Here is an 8,610-nt window from a genome sequence, read left to right as displayed (position 1 = left end):
AATGGCGATGGGATGATAGGTCTTCCTAGATCACCCTTCTTCTCAGGCAAGGAATAATCTATCCATCCCCCAGCTGATGGTTGTATACAGTAGTATGCGGCATTGTGAATATCGACAAGATTTGCAGTTTCTAGATCTTCCGGTTGCCCCTAAATCTTACCTTTGTCGGTTGGGGGAACTGCAGCCGCCAGCTAAGCTATTTGTGATTCTATCATTTTATTAAAGCTATGCTAGTTTTTAATGGCAGAGGTGAAGCTATCCATTCTATTATTTATGTTTTCTAAGATTTTATCATTGGAAGCTAGTTTTCTAGATAAGCCCTCTATTATTTTAGCTTGGCCAGAAATCAATTCTCTCAAGGGTGGTTGATTATTGAAATTATTATTACCTTGATAGTTACCTTGGTAATTTGGCCTTTGTTGCTGATTCCATACTTGATTCTGTTAAGGACGATAGTAGTTATTGTTGATGAAGTTCACATCCTCATGGGTTTTAGGACAATTGTTCCCTGAATACCCAGTGTTGCCACATTCTTCACATGTCATGTGGGAACCATGAATGTGCATGACTTCTTGCTTCTCATTGGCTCGGTCTTTGAGCTTCTTCATAAGTAGGTCCATCTTGGTAGACAGCATGTCTACCTCCTTGAGTTGATGCATACCTCCACCTCTCTTGCTGGTCTAAAGACGTTCTTCATTCCAACCTTGGTTGGAGGCCATCTTCTCCACAAGAGCTGTTGCACCTAGGATTGTGAGTGATAAGAATGCACCTCCAGCAGTAGCATCCATATTCTCATGGGTGCTATTGGTCAACCCATGGTAGAAAGTCTACATGAGTAGCCAATTCTCCATCCCATGATGATGACATTTTGCTATATAGTCTTGAAAGCATTCCCATGCCTCAGGGATAGATTCATCATGTTGCTATTGGAAACTTGAAATTCTCCCATGCAAAGCATTGGTCTTGCCTGTGGGAAAGAACTTTGCTAGGAAGGTAGTGGAGCAGTTATCCCATGTGGTATTTCTATCTTTGTTGGCATAGAACCATTGCTTCACCTTCCCCAAAAGTGAGAATGGGAAGAGGCGAAGTAGTATGGTGTCTCTGGATACTCCCTTGATGGTGAAAGTGCTGCAGATCTATAGGAAGTGTTGGAGATGAGCACTCGCATCTTCATGTGCCTTTCCACAAAACTGGCTAGCTTGCACCATATTTATGAGAGCTGGCTTGAGTTTGAATCCATTGTCTCCGACATTGGTCACTAGTCTAGTATGGATGTTGGTCGTAGTTGGAGCCAAGAATTCATGGAGAGTCTTATCAGCCATGGCTTCAAAAACTGGTGTTAAGCTATGCCTTGTCTGGTTGTCTTTTGATTCTAAGCTGAGACTTTCTTGAGTTTGGCTCTAGTTCTCCTGATTAATGCTTCTTGATCTTCAATGTAGTTTGTCGGAAGGTCAAAACCAGTCATACATTACCCTACATAAGATATAAAAGTAGACAGAACAAGGGTAAGCCTATTTGAGTAGAGGTCAATGGTTATCTTGATCACATCAGTAAGTATAAGTTTATCAATATTTCCTTCTTGCCTAGCTACCTTCCCTAGCAATGGCTCCAGAAATACTTGTTGGCATTTCTTAACGTCGCTACTAAGAACAAGGTTTTGAATTTAATCTCTAACAACAATGCCAGAAATGCTTATTGGTATTTACTTATGACTTGGAAGAATGTATAAAAAGGATCTGCAAGTGCATAGATAATATACCATTGTAGCACTTCACCCGACAGTATTCTAGGTATCATTATTTATATTTTTACCATAGGGAAGGACGGACAGTTGGAATATATTGATAACTTATACGCATGATGGAGAAATAAACCATAACCAAACTTCTACTCACAATAGGGGTAAGTCAAGAGATAAAAGTATATGAATGGTAAGTAATAACTAATCATTGATCACTCAGAGTACTCCTTTCTATGGCATTGGCATGGCTAAGTAGAATATTAGAGGAATAATTCCTAAGTCATTCTTAATTACAAGTCAAAGTATACGTTGATTAGTGAAATTACACCTAGTAGTCATGGCTAAGATCAACTTCATATCTACACATAAGGGATATTACTAAGGAAGATTAAGAATAGAGCTTGTCTTCCTTTGTAACTAGATCCTACTTGTCCTATATTCAGGGAGTGGACTACAAAGGACTCAATGGGAGTGTAACATTTGGAATCTACCACATGGCCTAGAATATAGGGTGCTTTCGTAGGTAAACAACATATAAGCACCACGCTTACACAATGTCGACCACTCACCCTGTATACACCAGAGCGAGCGCTATATGAACTTGTGCTTGAACATAAAGACAATCTAGCTATACTAAGCATATAATCAAAGTAAGCGATGAACATTATAACTAGGAACATGAATGATATGAAGAACATTGTCATAACAATTGTAGCAAACATATAAAAGTAATGAGAGATACAAATGAGAGAGGGGTACAAAAGCTATACCAAGCCACGCTCTTGACAAGATCAGGAATCCAAGCAAAGCTTGCCTCCCTCTAGACCTAGCCTAGCTAGCTATGCCCTAGAATATAGTGGAGCTCTGAGGATGATTAGGGTTTCTATCTTCTCAACTGACTTGTTCAGGGTTTGATGCCTCAAGGGGTGGCAGGGGCTGGTATATATAGGCTGAAGCATCAATCCTAAGCCCTCGGATCAAACCGACTTGAATGGATGGCGTAGATGCAACCTAGGAGGCAGTGGAGGATTGACATAATGAGGCGGAGGCTAACAGGGGGCCCCATAGGCCGGCCAGCCAGCAGGTGTTGTGTCTTCTGGTGTCCTCTAGAACCTTCTAGAGTTGTTTATGCCACAATTAAGCGCGATTAATTCTAACATCTAGGTCCACCTTGACGGTTTTCTGGATAAACCCTACAGAAAACATAGATTCACCAAAACTCATGGAATTTGTTAGTTTAAACCCCTAAACCTTTGTTGGTGATTACTTTCATGCCCTTGCACATGTTATATTGACAGTTTATAATGGTTGCTAACTGCCATCAACAAAGCTCAAAACAAAAAAGAAAGAAAGAAAAGAAAGGCAGCAAGAAAGCAAAAAGAGAAGCAAGAGAAAAGAAGAAGGAGCAACAAAGGCTAGAAGACAAGAAGCAAAGAAAAGAACAAAGAAAGCTCAAGAGAGAAGCAAGGATGAAAATAAGATAAGCTAGGAAGAAGAAGCTAAGGCAATCAACACATCATCAAGTGAGATATCAAGTAGTTCCGAAGACGGAGATGATGATGAGTCCTACCAAGTGACCAAGGGGGGCAAGAAGGAAAAGAAAGGAAAGGGCAAAGACTCCAACAACAAATATGCCGTCGTATCCTTTAACTATTCTTCTATGCCTTTGACTAACCATGATCGGAGGTCTTTCATTAATGTGTTCGCGAGCAAGTTGCCTCATTTTGATGGACCAACTTTGCCAAGTGGAAGCACTTGATGAGAGCCTATCTTATAGGTCTTCACCCTGGTATTTGGGAGGTTGTTTACAATGGATTTGAGCCACCAGTTGATCCCAAGAATCCAACTCCAATCGAAATGCAAATTATTCATCTCAATGGTCAAGCCACAAGTGTGTTACTTAGTTCTTTGGATTGTGATGAGTACAATAGAGTGATGGGTGTTGATGTTGCCAAGCAAATATGGGACACTTTGCACCTTGCACATGAAGGAGTTGACAAAGTGAGAAAGGCAAGAATAGAGTTGTTGATGGCCAAGCTCAACCGGTTTGTGATTTTGGATGGAGAAGGGCAGCAAGAGATGTTTGATAGATTGATGGTGATTGTGGGCAAGATTAGAGGCTACTGTGGTGATGAGCTAGATGATCAGAAGGTAGTCAAAATCATGTTAGAGGCTTATTCACCAAGAAATGAGACCATGGCTACTCTAATTAGAGACAAGAAGAGGTTTGAGTACTTCACACCAAATGATGTACTTGGGAGGATCTTGATCTTGACCTTTGACATGCAAAGAGAAGAAGCAAATGAAAGAAAGAAGCTTGATGAGTTGCAAGCAAAGCTAGATGGCATGAAAATCAAGAATGTAGCTCTCAAGGCCAACAAATCAAGCAAGCAAGGCTCTACTAGCAAGTCCAAGATAAACAAGCAAGCTTCAACAAGCAAACAAGTCCAAGAGCAAGTAGAGACTACATCATCCTCAAGTGAAAATGATAATGATGATGAACAATATGAGAAGGTTGATGATGTTGCTCTCTTTATGAAGAGATTTCAAAAGGGACTAAAGAAGCAAGGCTACAAAGTAGTGAAGAGAAAATTTTCCAAACAAGAAGAAGAGGACATGCTACAATTGTGGTAGCACCGAACATTTCATTGCTAAGTGTCCATTTGAGATCAAAGATAACAAGAACAAGAAGGACAAGAAAGAAGACAAGACCAAACATAGAAAGAGCAAGAAGTACATGGGAGAGGCACACATTGGGCATGAGTGGGATTCAACTAGAGAGAACACAAGTGAAGAAGATGAGAAAATTGCAACCGTTGCTATCCACAAGTCATCCCCTACACCAAGGCTCTTCAACATGTCTGATGATGACTACTACTCCCCTCACATTTGTCTCATGGCAAAGGGTGAGAAGGTAAAATCAAAGGCCAAATCTCCACCACCTCCTAGTGATATCTCTAGTAGTGATATTAGTGATAGCTCTAGTGATGATGAATCTAGTGATGAAGAAATTAACTTGATAACTAAAAATTTGGATGGAAAGACCAAATTATTCATCACTAAGTTAATGGAAGATTTAGAGAGTGTTCAAGCCGAGCTAGAATCTAGAGAGGAAACTCTTATCCAACAAGAGAATCTCTATATTGCTAGCAAGGAGGCTCTTGCATTAGAGAGAAGTGAGGTAGAATCCTTGTGCAAGGCCTTGGCCAAAGAGCAAGAGGACCGTGCTATCACAAAGAAAGCACATAATGCTCTCAAGAAAAAAGTATTATGATTTGGATGAAAAGCACAAAGAACTTGAGGTGCAACATGACATTCTTTGGGATAGCAACTCACATCCCTCTAAGGCAAAGGAAACCTCTACTCCCTCCACTAGACAAGGTTGTGGAAAATGTTATAATCTTGATTTGAATGCATATTCCACTAACCGTGCAAATATGGAGGCTATGAGAAAGGAGATTGCTAGGCTTAATGAGATCATTGGAAAAGAGTGCATGGATGGGAAGGCTCAAATTAATGACAAGAAGGATGAACCAAAAGGGCCACAATACAAGAAAGGAAGGCATCCCTCAATCAAGCATAGGCTAGGCCACACAACAGGAGCCAAAACAAATGGAAGAATGATAGTGAATGGCTATGAGTGTGTGTAGTTTGAGAGAAAGGATAGAATAGGTGTAGAGTAGCCTATATAGTCCATGGTAGTGTCACGCCCTAGAGCAACAGTGTCACACAATGGCAGTGCCGTAGTGAAGGGTGGCAGTGCCACGCCCCACAAAAATGGGAAGGCTACCCATTCTATTCCTGATCAGACCAAGCCCATGAAGAAGGTGTCTCAGTAGAAGCAGGTTTCACAGAAGTCAAAGGAATCAATGTGGGGGACTATCAACAAGTATGCATATCAACCAAAGGCCCATGCACCTCAACAAAGCTTGACATCATACTTTGTGTTGAAGAACAACAACAGTAGAAAAGTGGTTGCCAAATATGTTGGCAAGGAAACTAATGTTTATAGAAACACTTCTATTTGGGTTCCTAAGATTCTTGTGACTAACATGCAAGGCCCCAAGTCTAGTTAGGGACCTAAATCAAGGAACTAAACTTGTTTTGCAGGCTTACTCCTCCGGTGGATCAAGTTGGGTGCTTGATAGTGGATGTACAAATCATATGACTGGAGAAAGGAGTATGTTCTCATCATATTCCCCAATGACACACTCAATGAAAATATTATCTTTGAAGACAATTCAAAAGGGGATGTGATTGGTCTTGGTAAAGTTGCTATAACCCTTGAGCATTCAATTACAAATGTTTTACATGTTGATTCGTTGAGTTACAATTTGTTGTCTATTTCTTAATTGTGTGAGATGGGCTACAATTGTCTCTTTATGGATAAGGGTGTGGAAGTCTTTAGAAGGGAGGATTCCACTATTGTCTTTATGAGTTGATTAAAGAATAAGCTTTACCTAGTTGATTTCAACAAAAGTAAAGCTAAGCTTCAGACTTGTCTAGTGGCAAAATATAACATGGGTTGGCTTTGGCATCGCCGACTAGCCCATGTTGGGATGAGGAACTTGGCCAAACTTCTAAAAGTTGAACACATCCTTAGACTAACAAATGTTCACTTTGAGAAAGATAGGATTTGTAGCGCTTGTCAAGCAGGAAAGCAAGTAGGCATACCTCACCCACCAAAGAGCATCATGACCACCAAGCAACCATTGGAGTTAATACACATGGATCTCTTTAGACCAGTCGCCTACCTAAGTCTCGGGGCTAACAAATATAGTCTTGTTATTATTGATGATTATTCCCGTTTCACTTGGGTATTCTTTTTGTATGACAAGTGTCAAGTTCAAGAGAAAGTGAAGATATTTGTTAGAAGGGCACAAAAGGAGTTCGGTCTAAAATCAAGAAAGTGAGAAGTGACAATGGGACCAAATTCAAAAATACTCTTCTTGTCGGGTTCATAAACCCGAGGTCCCTCGTGGACTGGCTTCCACGCCAGGGCTCGGCCTAGGAGGATAGCTTCTTTTCTTTCGGACCAGCCCAAAAGTCTAAGTTCAATAGACCAAAGCACTCGCTTCAGGCCCTAGCCGCCTTCAGCCCATCTTTCTGACCGAAGCACTAGCTCAGGCTCAGGCCAACTCCGAATGGCCTCTCCGATCAGAGCGCTAGCGTCAGGCCCCGGCCGCCTTCACATGGCCTCCACCTGGAAAGCCTGACCCGAGGACCACCTTTGACTCCGACCCCATGTCTCCGACTGGGGTTCATAGAAAACCCTACCCATCACTATTCTTCGACTGGCGCACCAGAGCCGACTGGGGCCATCCGACCGGGGACGCCTGCTTGAATGGAACCAGAAGGCATATGAAGGAAGGCAAAATGGGGCTCGCAAGTCAAACCATAGCACCAGGGACCATACCCTACAGAACAGTACTTTACAACTGTCCTGCCATGAACAGTATTATAGGCGCCAACATTTACCTCTACAGTATTGTAGGCGCCGGTCAAAACACCCGTATGGTAAGACCCCCCATGTGCCTCTAGGCATCAATAGTATTGTGGGTGCTGAAATTCACCGTACCAGGTGAATGTGGTAAAGCCATGCCTCTAGTCGGCGAGACAACATTTTTGTAGGTACCGACGTCCTCCAATCTTGAAGAAAGCAGCTCAACCTCCCACATGTACCTGACATTCTACAGTGACATCAACAGTATTGTGGGCGCCCACCATTATCCCATCCCATTGGCATGGGCAATAAGTCTTAGAAACGTCCGTACTCACTCTCCCTCTCACTTGTAAAGCCATCCCCTTCTTCTATAAAAGGGGATGTGCTCCCTCCAAACGCAAGCAGTTAACCCAAGTTGACTTCTTCAAGTTTAGGTTCATTAGATTGATAGCTCACAACCCCTCAAGCACACACTAGGACACTTCATTCATAGCATAGCTCCTATCGATCTTGGCCCTTCTGACCGGACTGACTGGACACCCCATCTCTCTCTCTCTCTCGTTTGTAATCCCACTATAGACTTTGAGCACCTAGGCTTGGGAATAAAGTCACCGACCGACCCACACTAGATGTAGGGCATGTTGCCTGAACCAGTATAAATCTCGTGTCATTGAGTGCTAGGCCACCTCCGATCACAACGTGCAACAAAACTACAAATATTTACTAGTTGGTCACTTTCTATATCGACAGTTGGCGTAGTCCGTGGGGAGGACGTTGTACGTTCAATACTTTTTTGGTAATCGGATGGCCCATTTCTCCACCACCCCGGCCATGGCAGGCTCGGGCGATATGATTCGCTTCGGCTTGATGGAATTTCCCGCACTCTCGCCCACCGGGATGCGGGTTCCACCCGTCTTCAAGCCTTCCCAGGCCTTCCGCTTTGGAAGCCTAGACTTTGCCACTGACCGGCTCGACGCACTCCACCTCTGCGAGGAGACTCGCAACCCGGCACCCGTCGGAGGGACATCCTCCATCGACTCTGGGATGCGCAACATTGATGGCATGGCATCTACGCTTCTATCTGAGCAAACTCTCTGCTCAAACCTCGCTGTAAGTAATACGCATACTGCTACTTACTCTTCATTTACTATCCCCAATCGAGCAACTAGAGAGACTATGTCATCCACACTACAAACACCACACGATCGGTTCCCCTATGGCCTTGCATCCTCTACGGATACATACGCCTGGGGACTCTAAAGGGTGCTGGCGCCTTTCCCCCTCACATCCAAATTCGTGGGAATGGCAGGCCATGCTCTTGCCGCTTCCCACGAACCCTTGGATGGTGAGGGCATGAGCGACGATTCCAGCGTCGGTGATGTGGCACCATGCCACTGTCCGTCCTGGGAGTGCACTGTGGCGGATG

General features: G+C 43.2%; 1 non-coding gene across 1 annotated transcript; it reads left to right on the top strand.

Annotated features, from left to right (window-relative positions):
* Positions 1–849: 849 nt before the first annotated feature.
* LOC136495012 (small nucleolar RNA R71) lies at positions 850–958 on the top strand. The gene has a single exon (XR_010768806.1). It is a non-coding gene; the product is annotated as a small nucleolar RNA R71 (small nucleolar RNA).
* The last annotated feature ends 7,652 nt before the right edge of the window (positions 959–8,610 follow it).

This window comes from Miscanthus floridulus, chromosome 11 (genome assembly GCF_019320115.1).
Source record: "Miscanthus floridulus cultivar M001 chromosome 11, ASM1932011v1, whole genome shotgun sequence".
Taxonomy (NCBI): domain Eukaryota; kingdom Viridiplantae; phylum Streptophyta; class Magnoliopsida; order Poales; family Poaceae; genus Miscanthus; species Miscanthus floridulus.
The sequence above is the reverse complement of the archived record's forward strand: the minus strand, read 5'-3'. Positions and strand labels throughout refer to the sequence as shown.